The sequence below is a fragment of the Pteropus alecto genome, unplaced genomic scaffold (assembly GCF_000325575.1).
Source record: "Pteropus alecto unplaced genomic scaffold, ASM32557v1 scaffold114, whole genome shotgun sequence".
In the NCBI taxonomy this organism is placed as follows: domain Eukaryota; kingdom Metazoa; phylum Chordata; class Mammalia; order Chiroptera; family Pteropodidae; genus Pteropus; species Pteropus alecto.
In genome coordinates, this window is record NW_006435793.1 from 4,794,347 (window position 1) to 4,816,583 (window position 22,237).

The following is a 22,237-nucleotide window of genomic DNA, read 5'->3' on the forward strand; positions in this document are numbered from 1 at the left end:
TAACTGCCTTCCTGACATCAGGGGGATGGTTACCTTGAATTGATACCAAATCTCAACTGAAGATAAGAAAGATTACATCCTAGTAGACTCAGACATTTTAAGTCTACTATAGGCAGAATTCTGACTATAAGCCGTGTTGTTTCCTGATAAACAGAGGAACTTAAAGTTAGGCCTTCCAGTTCATTTACTGTCAAGGCTGAAATGACTATTTAATACAACAGTAAGAACTTGTTAGGAGATCATTCAACAGTTCAAAGAATTGTTACATAAACTGCATAAGATTAGAATGATGTCTTAAAATACAGGAAGGGACCTGGCCCTTTAAAAATTAACATTAACTTACTGAATCCATAAATACATACTGAGCGCTGTGTTCATGTAATTCATTTTACTGAACATCATGGAGGACATACTGAACATGCTAGAATATGCCAAAATATAAGGAGATCTCAAATATAAAGTGAACTCTCATTTTCTGAACAAACAGATTTAAAATTAAATTTTAGGGGTACAGATGAAATAGTCTAATGTGCTCCGTAACACAAAGTTAAAACTCAAAAACTTATTACACATAAATCAAGAGTAAGTACCAGACTTCTGCTTCCGATTAAGAAAAAGTAACAGGAATCTGATTTTCTAGCTCACCTGCAACCACCAAAAAAACACAAACAAAAAATCAATAAAAAAAGACAAAACATACAAAACAACGGTTTATAAGGCACTGAATGTCAGATAATAAAGGACAATAAAACCTCCAACAGACAGTTGGTGAACCCTACTACTGCCCTAGCTTATTAGCAGAGTTTATAGGTCATAGCACAGCAAGTGGAAACTCAGGCAGACTCTGGCAAACATCAATAGCTTGAGAGGCTGGAGGCCCCTCTGTACCTGGGATCACGGGGCCACTTCCACGGTGACACATGGCCGCAGTCACCTAGCATGCACCTCAAGGCACAAGGTCTGCATGCTGCGTCCAGCTGCCCAGGAGCCAGGCAGAGGTTAAGTGGGGAGATGCCCATGCTTGGAACCAGGCAAAATGGCGTAGATGATAAAAGCTTTGTTCATCCCCTCTTGCGAACACATCGAAGTTACAGAAACAGGAAGCAGCAAAGAGCGAACAGCAAGCAGAGTCGCCTGGAGGGTCTAGACTAATAGAAGCCTCACAACTAGGGAGAGAAATAAGAAATCACCCTGCAATAGTAGGAGGTAGGAGGGGGCAAAGACACCAGGCTGCCTGGTCCCCAGCAACTAAGTGGGACAGAAGCTATGGCAGCTGCAGCCGGCTCTTAAAGGGGCTGTGTCTGCAACCGGACTTTTGCGATGACAGACCTGATTGCTCTGAGCACCAGCACTAGGTAGGCTACTGGGGGTGGCGCACCAGGGACTTACAGGGGAACACTGAATTGTTCGAGCAAGGGCCGGAGGCGAGGCTTTCTCCCAGGTGGAATTGCTGGCAGAATTCATTGTTCCTCTGTTGAGCCCTCCCCTCTCCCAGTATGCAGACAAACCACCACCATAGCTGAAAATGTCATCAAACTGGATAACAGAGGTCACTCCGCCTGGAAGATTCCCTGAAACTCCACCTCCCCCAAGTCACATCCAGGTGTATCCTCAGAGAGTACAGTACTCCTTACTGAGCCAACTCCAAGACTCACACAGGAGGCGGCTGGCCTCAGTTTCTGGTGTTGCCTCTTGAGGCAACTATAAGCACAGCCTCTGAGAATTGCTTGCTGAATCTTAACAGATGACCCTGGAGGGGCACAGGCTGGGGCTAAACTGGGCCTGCAGCTGAGCCCCTCTCAGGACTGTGCTGCTGGACAACTACTAGTAAGACTGGGAGACTCAGAAGCTTTGCTTAGTACATAGAAAGACACAGAAAGGGTGCCAAAATGGGAAGACAAAGAAGCAGAAACCATATGAGAGAACAGAACAGAGATCCAGGAATAATGGAGTCGAGCAATCTCACAGATGCAGAGTTCAAAACACTGCTTATAAAGATGATTAATGAAATTAAGGGAAGTGTAGATGAACTCAGTGAGAACTTTAACAAAGAGATGAAAAAAATAAAAATGGAAATGGAAATTATAAAAGGGAATCAGTCAGAAATAAAGAAAACATTATCTGAGATGAAGAGTATATTAGAGGGAATCAACAGAGTGGAGGAAGAAGAGGATTGAAACACCGATATAGAGGATGGGGACGTAGAGGACACCCAATCAGAATGGCAAGAAAAAAGTAACCAGAATATAATAATTTAAGAAGCCCATGGGACAAAATTAAGGGTAACAATATCTGTGTCATAGGGATACCTGAAGAAAGAGAACAAGAAGGTGAATATATATTTGAAGAAATAATGATGGAAAACTTCCCTAACCTGGTGAAAGAAATAGACATATAACCCCAGGAAGCTCAGAGTCCCAAAAAAATAAACCTGAAGAGGCCTACATCAAGACACACATCATAATTAAAATGCCAAAGGTTAAATACAAAGAGAGAATCTTAAAAGCAGCAAGAGAAAAGCAGTTAGTTACCTACAGGGGAGCTCCCATAAGACTGGCAGCCGATTTCTCAAAAGAATCTTTGAAGGACAGAAGGGCTTACTACAAAATATTTAACATGTTGAAAACCCAGAATCTATAACCAAGAATACTTTATCCAGCAAAGCTATCATTTAAGCGTAAAAGAACAGTGCTCACTTTGGCAGCACATATACTAAAATTGGATTTTAGCAAGAGTCTAAGAACAGATAAAGAGCTTCCCAGACAAAATTAAGCTAAAGGAACTCATCAACACCAAGCCAGTATTACAGGAATTGTTGGAGGGACTTCTTTAAGAAGAAAAAACATGTATCAAAAACATGAATAAAGGATGGTAATAACTACATTCCTATCAACTAGTACCTCAATTGGAAAAGAATTAAGTGCTCCAACCAAAAGACAGAATGGCTGAATGGAGAAGAAAACAAGACCCCTACATATACTGCCTACAAGAAACTCACATCAGATTAAAAGACACACACAGACTAAAGGGAAGGGGATAGAAAAAGATATTGCCTTGATGGACCTAGAGGGTATTGCACTGAATGAAATGGATCTCATAGAGGAAGATAAATAGTGCATGATTTCACAAATACGTAGAATCTAAAGAACAAAATAAACAACAACAACAAAAACAGAAACAAACTAACAGATACAGAGAATATTTTGAGGGCTACTAGACGGGAGGGGGGAGACTGAAAAAGGGCAAAGAGATTAAGAAGTACAAATGGATACATACAAAATAATCATGGAGATATAAAGTGCAGCATAAGTAAAACCGTCAACAATGTTGTAAAAAATATATAAGGGGGAAGAGGAGTACTTGATTTAGTGGGGTGACCACTTCATGAGTTATATAGGTCTCTAAGCACTATGCTGCACAACAGAAACTAATATATTATTGTATGCCAACTATAATTGAAAAAAAAAACCTCACTGAATTACACAACGTAAATATGAGCAACTAATTGTCTATTATACTTCAATAAAGCTGGGAGCAGGGGGCAGGGTAGAGTTTAAGAGAAAGAGCTGAGAGCCCAGGAAAACCAAGACAAATAAATTTGAAAGATATAACAACAAAGGGGACAGAAACAATCACACAGCTCTCCAGAGGGTTACACTGATTATTTAGCAGAATACTCATGTAAACAGCACAAGTGTAAGAAAACTATCTGAGGCCAAAGAATTATCCAAAAGAACTGGAAAGAATAGTACCAAGCACTCACCCGGGGACAGGAATAGTTAGGGACTCTTTCCACCAGTTGGATTGCAAAACCTCATACGTCATGGGTATTTAGGTAGGGCACTCAGAAGGCTCTTGCCTCAGTAGTAGGAAATAATTTGCCCTAAACAAAATACTTCCCTGTTCTCACCTAACAAATCTTAAAAGCAAGACCCAAAAAGATCAAACAATTGCTAAGTAATTTAATTTTGTTCCAGAATAAAGGTCAAAAATATTTATAGGAATATTTATATTTAAAAATAATCAGCACCAAACAAGTTAAAATTAATGTCTGGCACATAATCAAAGACTGAAAGGCATGCAAAGAAACAGGAAAATATGACATAACAAGGAGAAAATTCAGTCAACTGAAACCAACCCAGACTTGACAGAGATGTTAAAATTAGGAGACAAGAACATTAGAACAGTTATAATAACTGTATCCTTATCTACAAAGAATTAAATATTGACATGGAAGATATAAAAAGAGATCCAAGTCAAAGTTCTACCTACAGATGAAAGCTACAGTATTCAGATTAAAAATACATTAGATAGAATGGCAAATTAGACAATGCAGAAGAAACGATTAGTGAACTTGAAGACAAAGCAAAAACTATCTAAAAAAAGAGAGAGAAAAAATTAAAAATAATGAAAACAGCACCAGTGAGCTGGACTATTTCAATTAATTTAACACATATGCAATTGGAGTATCCGAGGAGGGAGAAAGACCAAAAAAATGTGAATAATGGATGAAATTTTTCCCAATATGACCTAAATGACAACCTTTTTGAGAACATTTACCAAGAAAGATCACACTCTGGCCTATCAAACAAGTTTCCATAAACTTAAAATGACTCAAGTCATGAACACTATGTTATTTGAATGCATTCTATGTTATCTGAACACAATGCATTAAATTAGAAATCAACGACAGCTCTTTGAAGAACAAATAACATCCTTGCAAATAGAAAAAAGAATAATAATAAAGATCACAGCTAAAAACAATCCTTCCCCCTCCCCCCCCGCCAAAAAATAAGGAGAGATCAGTCAAGATGGTGTAGAAGGTAGATAATGTGCATACCTCTGCTCCTGACCACACCAAAATTATAACAATACTACAGAGCAACCAACACTGGGTAACCTAAGGTCTGTCTGAAGAGATGCCCTACAACTAGAGACAAACGTAAGAGGTCACCTTGAACTGGTAGGAGGGGCAGAGATGTGAAAAGGCCCACAACCACATGTAGCAATCAAGAATCAGGAGAGTTATCTTGGCCGCAGAGCCCCCTCCCTCACATGAGGAATGATGGGTCCTGGCCCCACATTTAGTTCCCCAGCTAAGGGTTCCAACATTAAGAAAAATCTCCACATCCTCTGGCTGTGAAAACCAGCGAAGATGTTAACTTAGTGAGACAGAGGGCTGTGGGAGTTGCAGGCATTCCTCTTAAAGGGCCCGTGCTTAGACTTACTGACAGATTCACTCGCTCTGAGCTCCAGTGCTGGGACAGTTGCTCAAGGAGCACCAGGGACATACGGGGAGTTAATGAATTGTCGGGCTTCAGGTTGAGGGTGGACAGAAGTGTTGGCAATATCCATTGTTCCTTTGTTGAGCCTTCCCCTCTCCCAGCGTGTGGACACAGGCAGCCACCATATCTGAGTCTCTATCAACTTGGATAATACAGGTCACTTCACAGAGGTGATTCCCTAAGACTCCACCCCTCGCAACATGTGGGCCCACCCAAGCTGCTTCCAGTTGTTTATTCCACACAAATGACCTGTCTTGGCTCTTGCTACAGACTTTCCTAAAATCTCTCAAAGGCTCACAAAACCCTAGAAAGCAGCGTCTGGTCTCAGCATGCCTCATACCCCTTGCTCAGCAGCCCCAAGCCCCGCACTAGAGGCAGTTGGTCTCTTGAGGCACTTATAAGCCCAGCACAAGTGGCAGCCATCTGCAGATTGCTAGGTGACTCTTACCAGGTGGCCCTGGAGATGCTCAGCCTGCAGCTGAACTTGGCCTACAGATGGACTCCTTCCAGGAGGCCCTTGGGCCAGCATACCCAGTGGCCTGCCTCGACAAGAGCTGCAGCACCACCCAGAGCTGCATCTGGGCAGGCACTAGAGCCCTGCTAAAGTGAATCCTGTTCCACAGGGTTAGCCCCTCCCTAGCCAGTCCTCACAACCAATCAGCCCAAGGGTCATTCCCTCCTACTGGCATGCAAACAGCAACCAGGGCTAAACTGTAACAGGAAGGCAACAAAACCCACACAAGAGACACACCTTGAGCACCTTGCTCAGATGACTATGGAAGACTTGTGCCACTGGGTTCCACAAGACACCTATTACATAAAGCTGCTCTACTAAGACTGGGAGACTTAGGAGCCCTACCTAACACAGAGAAACAGACACGAGGAGGCAGCCAAAATGGGAAGACAAAGAAACATCCCAAATGAAAGAACAGAACAAAGCTCCACAGAAAGAACTCAACAAAATGGAGACATGCACTCTACCAGATGCAGTTCAAAACAATGGTTTTAAGGATGCTCAAGGAACTTAGGGTAAGAGTAGATGAACTCAGTAATAAGAACTTTAACAAAGAGATAAAAAAAAAAACAACATTAAAATGGAGATGGAAAACATAAAAGGGAACCAGTCAGAAATGAAGAATATCTGGGATGAAGAGTACATCTGGGATGAAGAGGGAATCAAGAGAGTGGATGAGGTGGAGAATCAAATCAGCGATTTAGAGGATGGGGTAGCAGAGGACACCCAATCAGACCAGCAACAAGAAAAAAGAATCCAAAAAAATGAAGACAGTTTAAGGAGCCAGTAGGACAACATCAAGCGTACCAACATTCACATTATAGGGGTACCAGAAAGAGAAAAGAGCAAGGAACTGAAAAGCTATTTGCAGAAATGATAACAGAAAACTTCCCTAACCTGGAGAAGGAAATAGACATACAACCCCAGGAAGCTCAGAGTCTCAAAGAGGCCCACACCAAGACACATCATAATTAAAATGCCGAAGTTTAAATACAAAGAATCTTAAAAGCAGCAAGAGAAAAGCAATTAGTTATCCACAAGGAAACTCCCATAAGACAGTCAATTTCTCAACAGAAACTCTGCAGGCCAGAAGGGCTTAGCACAAAATATTCAAAGTGATGAAAAGGACACACGATCAAGATTACTCTACTTAGCAAAGCTATCATTTAGAATCGAAGGACAGGTAAAGAGCTTCCCAAACAAGAAAAAGCTAAAGGAGTTCATCACCACCAAGCCAGTATTACAAGAAATGATGGAGAGACTTAAGAAAAAAATGTGTATCAAAAATATGAATAAAGAATGACAATTAACTACATATCAACAAGTACTTCAAGTGAAAAAAGAATTAAATGCTCCAATCAAAAGATAGGGTGGCTGAATGAACACGAAAACAAGACCACTACGTAGGCTGCCTACGAGAGACTCACTTCAGATTAAAAGACACACACAGAAGGAAAAGGGAAGGAAAAAGATATTTCATGATGGATCTAGAGGGTATTGTGCTGAATGAAGTATGCTGGAGAAAGACAAATGCCATACGACTCCAAGTACATGTCGAATCTAAAGAACAAAATAAACAAAACAGAAATAAACTCATAGATACAAAAAACATTTTGAGGGTTACCAGATGGGAGGTGTTGGTGAAAAAGGGGGAAAGGATTAAGAAGTACAAATTGGTAGTTACAAAATAGTCATAAAGATATAAAGTATAGCATAAGGAATAAAGTCAATAATATTGTAATAATTACATATGGCGTCAGAGGGGTATTAGATTTATTGGGGTGACCACTTTGAATGTTATACAGATGTCTAATCACTATGTTGTACACTTGAAACTAATATTGTATGCCAACTATAATTGAAAAATAAAAAATATTATTTAAAAAAAAAAAATCAAAGAAACCAAAAAACCAAAAGCAGGTTCTTTGAAAATCAATAAAATTGACTGATTTTAGAAAACGCAAAACTAATCTACCATGACAGAAAGCAGTGGTTCTTTGGGGATGAAGAAGGGTATGGAGAGGCAGGAGACGAGGATTATAAAGGAGCATGAGGAAATTTCTGAAGGTTTCGGATTTGTTCACTTGCATATACGTATACCCAAATTTATCAAATTGTACATTTTAAATGTCAATTATATCTTAACAAACTTTTTTTTTTACAAAAGTATCACTCTGCTAACAGTCATCTATATACTTCGCTCAAAGGTTTTTATTCAGAGCTAGTTTCTGAAGATAGCTCTACAACTTCCCAAAGTATCTGACTATGCTCACTCATAGGATACTAACATGAAGGAGCAGATTCTTGGCTCATTCCCCTGCAAAGGATTCAATGTCTGCCTGCTACAGCTCAAGAAACATTGTGTGACATGACAACGTCTTGAAAGGTCACGTTCAGAAGTGCGAGCTCTTAAGAAGCACTTGAGCATGGTCCACCAACTAAAGGAGTTCTGCAGCTATCATGATTTGACCTCAAAATACTCTGTAAATTGCAGCTGCCATGCAGAGAAGAAAACCAAACTGAATATAGATTGACATGTCACTTTTCTCCTCTGGGCCTGAGATTTTTCACCTAGAAAATGAATGCAATGGCCTTAAAGCAGTGATTTCCAATCAATCCGTTCCAGCCTAACATAGAGGGACTTGATAAAATATAGAATCCTGGGTCTCACACACACAGATGCTAATTCAATAGGTCTGGGGACATACTGTTAAATCCTGGCATAAAACCAGATTTGAGAAATTCTGGCCTAATCTTTTAGGTCCTTCCAGCTGCAACATTCTTTAAACATTATTTTCAAAGGTTGCAGTAATATCTTTCAAGTGGGGTGTCTGGCAGCCATGAGGGCCAAAGCAAGGAGTACCAGTGGTACTGTGTATAAGGTATACCACAAAAGGCCCTAATGATTAATGTTTAAGGAGATCTCTTTAAATTCTGATTTGAAAGAAATTAAGTTAAAATTTTTTGAAGATTAGTATTAAGCCTGATCCATGTTATAAACAGATTGTTAATCACTGCTTTCTTTACTCCTTTTCATACTTGCCAGAGACTCTATGGAGTAATGAGTTCTCTGAGTGTATTTCTACTTATTCTACAGCAATTCTCTTCCCCTTATTCTTGAGATATTTTAGAGCCAAGAAAAGAGCAGAGATTCTACAGAGCCAAAGATGCTGTCCCACACTCCGGTAGCTTCATAGCAATGGTTATAGAAAAAACAAACATTTTTGCAAGACCTTCAGGGCTTGGGAATAAAAAGTTAAAACAACTTTCCAAAAATCTCATAAAAATAACAGATGACCAAATACTATTCAATCAAAAGGTTCTCACACTGTCACCCAACTCCGCTTCTACCACTCTGAGTACACACACACAAAAAAATCATTTAAAAAAATTGGTAAAGTTCAAATAAAACTATCATTTCTTTCCCTCTTCCAAACTGGTTTCTTATATTACTTGATAAAATTAATCCTTCAAAATTGTTTCATAATACATAGTCATCTGTTAGGTAACCTCATTTTTAATATTTGCTTAACTATTCTAAAGACAGAAAATATTTTCACAGTCAAAAGCATCAAGTTACTGTAGTTGAATCCTGAATTTAGTCTTTAGCCTAAAATTTTATTAGAATGCTGTACCTCTGGACATAACTGCAACTGAAAATCTGTTTCAAAAAGGATTATAGGAATCAGAATAGAAAAATATACCTGTTAAAGTATGAATAAATGTGAACAGCATGCAAATCAACTTTTATCTCTCAACTTTATTTCTGATTGTGTCCCAAACAGAAAAGCCAATGATTTAATACCCTGGGTACGTTTTGTGCCACTAGGCAAAGTAACCCAATTCTGTTAATTCCTAGAATTGGCTGCTGTTCCAAGAATAGGAGGATTTCATTGAAAGTGGCTATGGCATATTATAATACAATTAATATGCTGCAGAAAGAAAAATAAGCTCAATTTTATTCAACAGGCAAACTAATATATTTTGTTGACATTTGCAAACCAAGTTGTACACAATCTTAGTTACCCCATTATTCCTTGATCTTTCACACATTCTGTACAAAATCATTTTTCTAATGACAGATTCTAAGGAGTATAAAATGCCTATATCTCTATATATTTTTTAAAAGAACAGTGTTCATTTGATGCTATCTTAAATACCGTCCTCTTCTTTTATCCTATCTTTATCTCCAGAAAAGCTATACATTCTCAAGATCTAGTTTAATACGTACTTCACGAAGTCTTCTTGGTTTTCTCTGAGCAAGGGAGAAACTTCCTCTCTTCTCTCAAAACAAAGAATTCTATATCATTCTTATTATCATATTCAAATTATTATTATATTCAAACACTCTATATTTGAGTATGTATCCTATTGCTTATTCTAGACGACTGGATCTCAAACTTTTTGGTCTCAGGACCTTTTTATACTCTTAAAAATTGAGCATTCCAAAAGCCTTTATTATATGGGTTATTTATCAATGTTTACCATGTAAGAAACTAAAGCTGAGTAATTTTCAAAACAAGTATTAATTCATGTAACATGTGGTCATTATATGTTAATATAAATAACATTTTAATAAAAAGTAGCTATATTTTCCAAAACAAACAAAAAAACTAGTAGTAAGAGTAACAGTGTTTTTCAAAACTCTTTAATGACTGGACTGTGAAAATGTAGTTGATTCTCATGTCTGTTTCTACTTTTAATTTGTAAGGATATGTTTTTCTGGTTGAACTACTATGAAAATCAAGTTTGGCAGCTATGTAGTCTGAAAAGGGGAGTATTTTATTGGCTACTCAGATATTTAGGTATTCTTCCTTGATACTCTAACAAAACTTGGTTGCAATGTAGAATATAAAACTGTATCAATGAACTTTAAGAACTTTGTTAACATTAAAATCCATTCATCTATCTTGTACCTTGAAAGGATCCTTTATGCAATTTTGTAACATCATGCATAAAATACTGGTTCACTGATTTATAAAATCTTCCAAATGTTCACACATTATACAATAAAAAAAAAAATCATATTTGTTTATATCACAACTGATCTAATCAGAAAGTCTTTAAGAATTGGTAAGCTTTGTTAAACTCACCATGATAGATATAAGTTTTCCAAAATTCTAATTTTTGGGAAAAAAGCTCAAATTTTAACACTGGCAGCAAATGCTGACAGTTATTTTTCTTGATGTGGCATGCTTCCTTCATTCATTTTCAAGAAAATGTCTGCAAAATACCCAAGACTGAATAGCTTATCAATTGTTCTTTGAAGTAAAAATGTTTCATGCAAAAAGAGACTAATTCAGCTCATAAAACTGAACAAGTACTTTTCCGTGAGACAACAATCATACTCCAGGATACAACACAAGTGTTTTATGTGGATTCTCCATTTTGTTATACAGAATACGGGGGAAAAGTGATTACAAGGGTAGAGGTTTAATGAACTTAATAATTTTTTCTGCTTCATCAAGGACATTAAGCGAAACTAGCCTCTTTTTTTTTCAATTGAGTTTGCAGTAGTGAAGACACAATGACCACTAGTACAGTTTGTTGTCACAGCACTGATTCATGATGAGGCGTCAACAGTTTTACACACCATTCCTTCTGCACTATCACAGCACATACCAACACAATTAAAAAGGGAATTATGAGTACCTTATGATGATAGAAAGAGTTTGGCCTTGCAGGAACCACAGTGTACACAGCCCGCATTTTGAAAAACACTGCACTAGATTACAAATTCCTTGGGTCAGGAAATCCATTTACTTATTACAATGTCTTGCCACAAAAAAGTTAACATTGAATGAATGAACAAATAAATGTTTTAATGAAAGAATATTGGTAACATGGGTAAATAAATATCAACTAATTTGGAAACTGAAGAAAGTGACAGTATTAACATTCTAACAAATACAGAGAAAAATGATGACATGAAGGCATATCTACTTAAACATTCCCAGTAACCAATGAAAAAGCTCATAAACTTTCAGCTACCAGAGTAACAGAGTTTGGCTTATAGTATAACTGTGGCCATCTTTTTAATAATGATCTCTTTTATAAGGAATTTAACAGATTAAGAAAAGGTCAAAAATGTTTATACAAGATATTTTTAACCTCTTTTATGGTCTTTTGGATTACTCATTCTATGAAAATAAGTTGCAAAAAAATTTTACTTCATTTAGAGAATTCATTCAAGAAACATTTATTGAAGACCTGCCATATACAAGGCACTCTATTATACGCTCAAGAGGAAAAGCATACATCTCAAGTTCTGAGAAGTGATAACTAAATTAAAAAAGGGTTTACAAAAACACTAATATGAGTTTTATGAAGATATAAAAGACAATAAACTTAGGGAATAAGTTTCCTTGGAACCAAAATATAAGAAGTCTGAAAAACCTTTAGGAAGAACCAAGACAAACCAACCAAATAAACAAAAGGTCTTAAATTCTTATCATTGCAATATAAATACCTAGATTAACTTCTAAATAAACCAAATCTTTCTTATGAACCATTGACATGGCTACAATCTGAATTAGTCACTGAATTTTATATAATATTATCAAGAAGCAGACATTTGAATGTCTGATTTGATTCAATCCATTATAACTGTTAAAAGTACAACTACTGAGTGCTCAAATATTACTTTCTAACATCATTCTCTAACAGAAGGAATGAGAGCTCCTTCGAGAAATAACTGATTCTAGGTCTGGAAAAAAGATATACACCAGATGTACCTGTAGCATCTTGTAATGCCAAAAAGTAAGGAAATGGCAAAAACAAACAAAACAAAAAAACCTATAATGATAGGATTAGGTCCAAGAGACACAGGCATTGTAAAAGGCGTTCTGTTCCTGTCCTGAAACATAGCTCTTTCTGGCACACATTTATTTGGCCTCAGAGGCCAAAACTGAAACAATCTAAACAACAAAAAAAAGTAGTATTGGATTATAACTACAAGTATAAAATAAATATCCATGAGTCCATACTGATATAAATGAATGAATGAATGAATGAATGAAGAGACAAATCTCCTATGCAGAAGAATTTCAAATAATTTAAGTATGTATCTCACTGTTAAGGAGGTAGAGCATTAACTCTCTGCTACTTAAGTGTAGGCTATACACAGTGACTTCCTTTCTAAAAGTACAATGTGTTTTCCATAAAAGTAACTTTACAGTGGAGAAACCAGACAAACATTACCTCAGCCAGGTGTTCAAAGCTATCAACATCATCAACAAGTTATGTTGACAGCATTTACACCTGACAAAATGTGATGAGATGGCCCTTTATTTCTATGGTCTTCCTTCCAAAAACCCATATCCCCACGCAAACCATGAGAAAAAAAAGACAAATCCCAATTGTGGGGCTTTCTACAAAATACCTACAAAATTTTTCAAAGCTGACAATCATCAAAAACAAGGAAAGTTTGAAAAACTGTCACAGCCAAGAGGAGCCTAAGGAGACCTGACAACTAAATGTAATGTGCTATCCTGGATGGGATCCTGGAACAGAAGAAAAAGAACATTAGGTAAAAATAAAGAAATATGAGTAAAAACAGACTTTAGTTAATAACAAAGAGTCAATAATGGTTCATTAATTTTGACAAATGTACCACACTAATAAAAGATGATACTAATAAGGGGAGTTGGGCATATGAGAATTCTCTGTACTATCTTTAGAGTTTTCCTATAAATGTAAAACTGTTCTAAAACAAAAAGGTTATTTAAAAAAAGTCAATGCAAATATGACAAAAAGGAAGAAAGGGGGGAAGTTCAGGTCTCACCAATTTCCTATGTAGTAGTATTTCTTATATAATTCAAGGCAAGTTATTTAACCTTATGTAGATACCTGGAAATCTTTAACACTCTCAAGGGAAATTCTCAAACATTTTCTAGTATATACAACCATCACTGTTAGCTTGTTCTAATTTATGCCTAGGTTCCCAGAAGACATTGGAATATTGCTGGTCTCAATTCCTCATTTAAAAAAAAAAAAAGGAGGCATGAGGATTATTTTATGTGGGGATAAACACTTCAAATAAAGAATTGCTAATGTAGCACTGAGCTACCAGGAAGCCTATCAAGAAACAACCCACAGGAGCTAAATTTATATTCAGAGCTCAAAAAAGCCCAGCATCACCCTAGAGTCAAAGGGAAAAAAAAAATTCTACAGATTTAACAGATGGAGATCATTTTATAATTTTTATAAAACCTAGGTAGCTAAGACCAAAAAAGTAAAATGAAAGCTAACTTTTCCAATGTTAGCTTTAATGTCAAAAATCCCAAGTAAAATAAAAGATAGAAGGATCATTTTAGATAGAAAAGAGATTTATTCTCACCGAGAAACACACTTGAGGTATTCTAGAAATTTCTTTCTGACTTCAGCTATAAAAAAGTGAAGTACATAAATAATCATTCCTTATAAATTCCAACGCTACAGTGATCCACAAGAAGGAAAAAAAATCCTTTCAGAAACACTATGTTAAGACATTAAACAGGAAAAATAACTTCTCAAGCCCTGTATACATACGGTAATATTTTAAAAAATCATAAAACAAACCATAGATGTTAAATATTATGCATTAAATATAAGAATTAGTGTCTGTTATTGCTAAGAAAACTAAAGGGGGAAATTGTGGCTGTACGCTTTAAAATAATTTCTTTTATCACCCTGCATTCCACTAAAAAGATCTGTACCCATATGTGATGCAATGCCTTCTAGATGTTATTCCAATGTCTGATGCAAAAATATGCTTTCCTGTTCCTGTACTGAAACATAGCTCTTTCTGGCACACATTTATTATTTGCCTCTTTTGTGATACAATCTGATTGACCTGCAGAATATATCAAGGGCAATTACTGTCACCATACAAAAGAACAATGGGTTAAAACAATATCCTTAGAGCAGAGGCGAAATTACAATTTAAATGAAATTTCAGATTTAATATATCTAAACCGTTTAAGTTAAATGCAAAAAAGAATTATGTGCTTCTAAATATAAACAGTTAGGGTTGATTATGTTTACTGGCCTTCAAAAGATTTAGAATTTTGTTTACATTTCTACATTAGACCCTACAAATTCAACGCTTAAAGAGATCAATGAGAAAGTAAAATGCTCTGTGTACAGGTGTCCCAAAGCTCCATCTATTCCCATTCCCTTCCTCTCCATCCCCCTTCCCCAACCTGATTAAAAACCTAAAAAGAGCCCAACTGAGAATCCCACGGCCACATACTGGGCATCATTGTAGTCCTAGTGATCCTCCTTTCCTCAAGAGCATTCATTCCTAAAACCTTAATGACACTCTGTCACATTCTCCTGAAAAGGAGAGGAAAAACTGCCATTAAAGGCTGTGTTCATTATAATCAGTGACTTCTTAAAAATGTTTGCAGTCAAGCAGTGATGTATCTTTGGGACTTCTTTCAGAGCTTGAGTCTTTTAGCAGCTTCTTAATGTTTCAGGGAATTTCTGTGCGCAGGAAATTTTAAGAATGCTTACAATTGCTCAGGGATTAAAAAAAATAAGAAAGGCAATAACAAAAGAGAACATGGCAATGCTAAATTCACATGTTTCGTGTTTGCTATTTAAAGTATCTGTCAAAGCAACTTAAACATATTTTTATGTAAAGGCAAACTGACACATGAACTATTAAGAACCTCGAACAGTAATAAAATATCCTCCAAGTAGTATATGTTACATGCAAAACAATAATAAAACTCTACAGATCAATCGGAATTATTTATGTATGATGTGAGCAAATAATGTCACCCTAACTTCCTCTCCCTTATCAAAATAGCCTTTTCCCCAGTTAAGAATAATAATTACCCAAAATTTCCCATTTTAAAAGCCTGGATAGATTTCAGAAAAATGTAAGGAACTAAAAGCCATCATCTAATTCTTTGGTCAGTTTTGTTTGGTAGGGGGAGGAGTTATTTTTATCCCTAAAAAATTTTAAGAGGAAAAGAAGGGGGAAAATAATGAGAAATATTCTTTAGTGTTTTTCTCCCAAACTTTCCAATGTTTGGGATATTTGGTACAGATATTCGTAAATTTACCATGTTCAATTTACACAATGTAAAATCTAAATTCCTTTAAAGGCTATGAACTATAAATTAAAGTACTTGTTTATTCCTTATGAGCTTTCCCTCAATTTATGAAACAAAATCCTAGACCATACTCTACAAAATAATCTAGATTTAATTAATTTCAGTGAAATTAAACTGTTTATTGTAATACTATAAGCAGAAAGTAAAATTGGACTCTAAAAGTAATCAATTATACAAAGACTGTACAGTAGCTTATTTAGAACTAGAGTAGAAGGCTTATAACAGAAACCATTTTAACAGGTCTAATTTGTGTTCAGAATATATTTAGAAATTTTACCCTCCATTTAATAAATTCACAGTTCATTACTGTTTTAAATCACACAAGCTGTGCCCATTCATCAGCACTGCCACAAATTTAAATTCTAAATGGTAGTGACTTAACAAAAAACTCAAAGTATTTTGGGACTTATAGAGAACTCTCAGCCACATTTCTGAAGCAGGCTGCCTTGTCTCCTGAAAAAAATTTAATCCCAAAGGGGATCCCCTAGCTCCTCACACACTTCTGGACCATCTACTTCTGCCATCGATTTGAATGTGGTCTAGAAAGCAAAAAATATTATCTGGCCTAAGCTTTTGTTTCTCAAACTTAAGAAATGTATGAACCCCTTTAAAAAAATAAGTTTTCTTGAACATCAAATCGGTCCACAAATCTCAAATTGAGAAACAATAACTTAAGAAATGGGTCTCATTTTATAACAAATGTCTTTCAACTGTGAATTATCACTGCAAAGTGTTGTCTTTATAATTGGTATAAGACCCTTTTTAAACATGAAAATAAGAATACAAATATTAACAATTCTTATAGAATTAAAAAACTATTCCCTCAAAATGGACCCTAGGAGTTTGAGGAACCCAATGTAAGAAATACTGCCCTATTCAAAATAGAAATTAGTCTACTGCCCTCCTAATCACATGACATATTCTATCTCCCTTACATACCTCTACCCCTCATGAAAGAAAGCAGCCTTTCCTCTTATGTACCTCAATAGCTTTCTTATACTACTCATCTCTGTCTCTTCTATTAAACTATAGGATCTTTGAGGTCAGGATCTATGCCAGATTCATCTCTGTATGGATCAGCACACCTTAAATGATGAATCATGATCACTGGTTGGCTGAATGAACAGATATGGAATATATTTCTTTGGCTATTATTTGCTATGTCAGGTTACTCGTGTCTTTGTTCCAAATCAGTACCATATCAAGAGTTTACAGACTTTCAATTCAATTCTTACAACATGCTTATAAGGTTTAAAAAAAAAAAAAAAAAAAAAGAGGCAAGTCTAGTCTTCTTTTCCTACTCAATAGCAAGGAATAATTACTGATAAACATTATTACTATTAGTGCTTTTATTGAGCATCTTTATAAAACAGAGGCAAAAATTCCTTTATAATCAAACTCTGGTGTGTTACAATATATTAAAAATTAGCTGCTAAATAGTAATTTTAAAATCTAAATATTTTTAAGTGGTCAAAGTGCCTGGCTGAACCAATAAAATCATAGTATATAAATGACTACTTTGTGGATAAGGATCTATAGTACCTTTCATGCAAAATGAAATACAATTCATCAAACACAATGTTAAAATAAATACTGCTTTCTTTTTCTTTCAAAAGCCACAAAGGTTTGGTCTGCATCACAAAATAAAAAAAAAAAATCAATTCTAAGTTACTATATACTCAAATACAGATGGTTCCTTAGAGGCTAATAAAAAGCACTGTATAAGCTATTACTTTTAATCCTAGCATGATTGCCATGCTTTTTACAAAATAAAGTCACTTGCATTTTAAGAAATGTAAAAGTCCAAAAGATTAAAGCTTTGGATATAAAATTCAGCTAGAAGACTCAAAAACTAGATCTCTATTCTATTCACTTTCACTCAACTTCCATTTATCTTCTTGAGATTTAGATATTTTGAGAGTTTTTTCTTGTTTTAATTTTATGAAATAACTAAGATAACATACCTATATCTCTACATTCAACAAAGTTAGGCACTTTCAAAAATGTGTTTTGTTTTGTTTTGTTTTTACTATATTTGTTAGGCCTCACCTGGTTAGAGAGAAAAACAAAGTATAAAAGTAGTTTTTATGGGACAAAACATTTTTCAATTATATTGCAACATCAATTATCCCTAGACCTCTATTTATCAAGAAAGAATATTCTGTAGTGGTCTTTCAATGAAATTACAAGTTCCCAAACTTCTACTGTTTTTAAAAGAGAATAGTTTGAAAGTGCTTGAGTAGCAATTACAAAGAATGTGGCTGAGTGTTGTTAATGGTGTGATTATTTACTAAATTGATATATATGATTCATTTGCTTACAATAGTCACTATTAAAGATGCTAAAGAAACAGAAGTCCTAATGAATTATCTTAGGATAGCCTGTCCTTCACCTTATACTTCCTATAGTTATTTGAATGTTAATTTCTGGACCAATTCCATTAGACACCTAAACTGAATTCAACTTTAAGAGAGAAGCTACAAATAGGTTATCTTATTAACTACATTTTCTAAATATTAGATCAATCAATACAAGTATTTGTTAATTTTAAATTATTTAAATGACATGACCATCAGAGCACTTAATACTGAGCCTGATATTCAACCTAACATCTATTTCTTACAGCTTCTTATATAGTCAAACACAAAACAATAAAAGGAGAACTAAATTTTTATTTTAAAATCTGTCCTTTTCCATATTACAAGGCCATTATACTGAAGACTTCCTTCTTATTTTCCAAAGATACTGTGGAAATGTTAAGTAGCAAAAATTACATTTACCTATCAAAAGAAATTACTTTCCAATTTGATAACCAACAAACCACAAGAAGAAGTTATTTACTTCCTATTAATTAAAAATCTAGCCACTTAATACAGCTACCTCACATTTTTGTTTTAAAAATGGGGGTGGAGAAAGTAAACAGCGATTGATCGCTAAACAATTTTAATAAAGCAGGTATAATTTGGTAACATGGTCCTATAGTCATGTGGTAATAAGGTCATAAACAAGGTTTTTCATTTAGAGGATCTAAATCCTTTCCAAATTATAATTAAAAAGAAAAATTTTTAAATAACATACGTCTAGACTTTATAGAAATGTGTTTCTCAGAAAACTGGATAAACAAATACTAAAAAGCAAGGACTATAAATTCACTATGCCTGAAATCAATTTGAGAATAAAACCTTATATGTTAGAATCTATATGCTATCATAATTATATGGATTATAAAATCTTAAATAACCAACTCCATAATAAAGTAATCTGGGTACCAAAAAATGCTGGCAGTAAGCAGAGGACTTAGTACAGGCATTTTCATTTCAAGGCGAAGGCATGTGAAAATGTGTGTTGCATACTTCAACAATAGGATATAAGACCTACTACTCCAGATAATCACTTACCAACAAAATAATTCTGGGTTGTATTCCTTGCTTTCAGTTGGAATCAGCATCTTCAGTCCAATTTACAAGAGCATTTTTTTGACCAAAACTTTACTGAACTAAATCAATGTTTTAAATGAGGAATGTTACTGAAATACTTATTTTAATAAAAATAATTTTAACTCAAGGATTTAAAAAGACTATCAGTTAAAAAGTTAGGTATGCTCCTCTTCTCTGAACTCTTACAACTTTGCATTTTTACTTATAACAGCATAAAGAATCAGCTTTCAGGCTGCTTCCCTTTAAATTAAGGCTTGTTTATTATACCTAATAATGATCTTTACTCTAGAATTTTTATGGTCTGTTTCTAATAGCTCGATCTATGTTTCTAATCTAGGAAATGGAAGAGTTTTTTTAACTTTGGAGGTTTTTTTGGTATGTGCACCTCCCAATAGTTACATATACACAGCAAACTGAACATAATTTTTAGAAATATGTATAGGAATTCAAAGCTGACTTCTAAAAATAAAAAAGCATTATTTGATATAATAAAGATAGTTTAAGACTAAAGAAAATACAACAGGAAAAGGAAAATTTTAAACAATTAACTTTACCATATTCTATGCCAATTTTTAATGTGGTCCATTTTTCAAACAAGGTCTACATATCTGCAAAGTTGACTATGTATTAAAATTCCTAATGAATTTAAAAGCACTGCTATAAAACTTTTCTTGTCCTTTCATCCCCTTAACTAATCAAACAATGAAACAAATATTACAAGACCAAGGCTGACAAAAAATCATAATGAACCTCTCAGATGAGAAACTAATTGGTACTAAGTACACAATGGCTTACATTTAATCCTGTTAATAACCACACAAAAAAAGAAATAAAAGACTCACTTTTCAGTCATCTCTCTGGACCACTGGGCTAAAATAACAGCATGACTAAATCTGACATTGACCCCGTGGCCCTGCTAGGAGTTAAAAGAATTCCTTTGAGTCTTCTGAGGCCTGTTTTCAACTGCTCCAGAAGGGGTGGGCTAGTCATACACACTTGTTAGCCTTCTTTACAGTAACAGGTCAAATTAGAAATGGTCATATACACTGTAATATATACTAGCTCTTACTTTAGACTTGAAGTCTGTACAATAACAACACAAAAAAAACCAATAAAATAGTAATAGCTGGCTGATAAAATGTCATAGATGGATGAAATGTAATTGAAACAGTAAGACTATTGTACCCAAGCAATAATATATTACTGAAAACAAAAATTTTAAACAAATAATAATATGTCTAAATTAACAAGAAAGACTGAAATTGAGACAAGGCACCTAGATGAATCACTAAACTTTAAAATAGAAATATTCCATATAAAAATTTTTCTAGATGTATCACAAAACAGTTTTCAGTGAGACTATCAAATTAAAATATACCTAATACTTTTGTAAAGTTTTGCAGGCTTTTGTGACATGAACCCATCAATAACATACAATGTCAGAATGATATAAATCTGCCTTAAATTAGTTTTTCTCCTTTTCATCCTTTTCAAAACAGTTTATAACTTCCAACAAAGAAGATGTTAGCATCTCTTACCTTCCTAACTAGTAATTTAAAATAAGTATGCATTATTAATTATGGATATAGATTTACTATACTTGACAAGATTTCTCTAGTTCTAATATTAGCACCTTAAAATTAAGTATATTTTCTTAAATAAAATAAAATCCTAGGTCTCATTTCTACTTTACAAAGTCTAATCACTGAAAAACTAAATAAACTAACACGAGCATATTTTATACACTGCCTCAAGTTTTTTGCATTTTTAAAAAAAGTACGACTCTAGTTAATTTACAAAAATATTTAAAATTAAAAGATCTAAATTTTCTATATACTGAAAGCCAACAAATATCCTATAACACTAAGAAATAAAATTACTATATATCAAAACAAATTTTAATTTGTGGCTACAGTAAAATATCAAAATGTTACATAACTCAATTTCTGCACTCTTATACACCTTTTGTAATTTTAGCTTATCATATCAATAAAAACAAATACCACAAAGAACTATTAATTACTGAACACAATAACTTAATTGAACATCAGCAATTAGTATCAGGGATTGTTTGGTTATTTTTATAAAGGTTTAAATTAATTTAGGATGAAAGCTAGAGTTAAAATTTTAATACTTACCACAATCAATCTTTGTAAAATATGTCAAAGTTTAAGTGAACTCTGAGGAAAAGGCAGTTCAAGCACTCTGTTTTAAAAATCTATAATGGCATATAAATCTCTACCTGTCAAGTGTCAACATTTTAGAAAGGTTTTCTTTCTCCTCAATTCCTGTTCTGTTCTCACTCCCTATCTGCTCTCATACACAGATTAGGATTTTTCAAGAATACCAACAATCGGCTAGAACATCGTAACATAAAAACACCTCAAACTTATCAAGCAATAAGAGAACTGTAAAATATTTCACAAACAACCCTTAATGCAGAGCCTACTTTTCTAAACAGAAAACTCTAAATAGTTTCTATACTACACAATGTAATTTCACCCTCATTGGCTTACCTTCACAGCATTTCTGGACTAAAAATTATCAAGAATAAAAGTATTTCCATTATACTTTAATAGTTACTATACATGTTTAACCATTCAGTTTTAAAAGAATCATCCACCCACTGCCAGAAGAAAAAAGAGAGGGAGGACAAAAAAGAAATCCTATAAAACGAGAGTTTCAAATAAAGACTGCAAAAGGCATCAAGCAATCATGACCTTTAAAAAAAAAAAGTTGTCTGACGGTGTGAAGTTTTTTAATAGCATGAAAGCATTTCACCAGTTTGTTCTTTCTTTAATAAATTTCAGGGTCGCCTCTATAGTGCTTTCTTACTAAAGCCATACACAGCAAAATCTGTGCCATGAGCTTTAAAAATAACATTTTATATGAACATTT

General features: G+C 34.6%; 1 protein-coding gene across 4 annotated transcripts in view; it reads right to left on the reverse strand.

Moving 5' to 3' along the window:
• The window catches only part of ZCCHC7 (zinc finger CCHC-type containing 7), a 192,276-nt gene that overhangs the window by 153,867 nt on the left and 16,172 nt on the right, over positions 1–22,237 (reverse strand). The gene's annotated exons all lie outside the window — the stretch shown is intronic.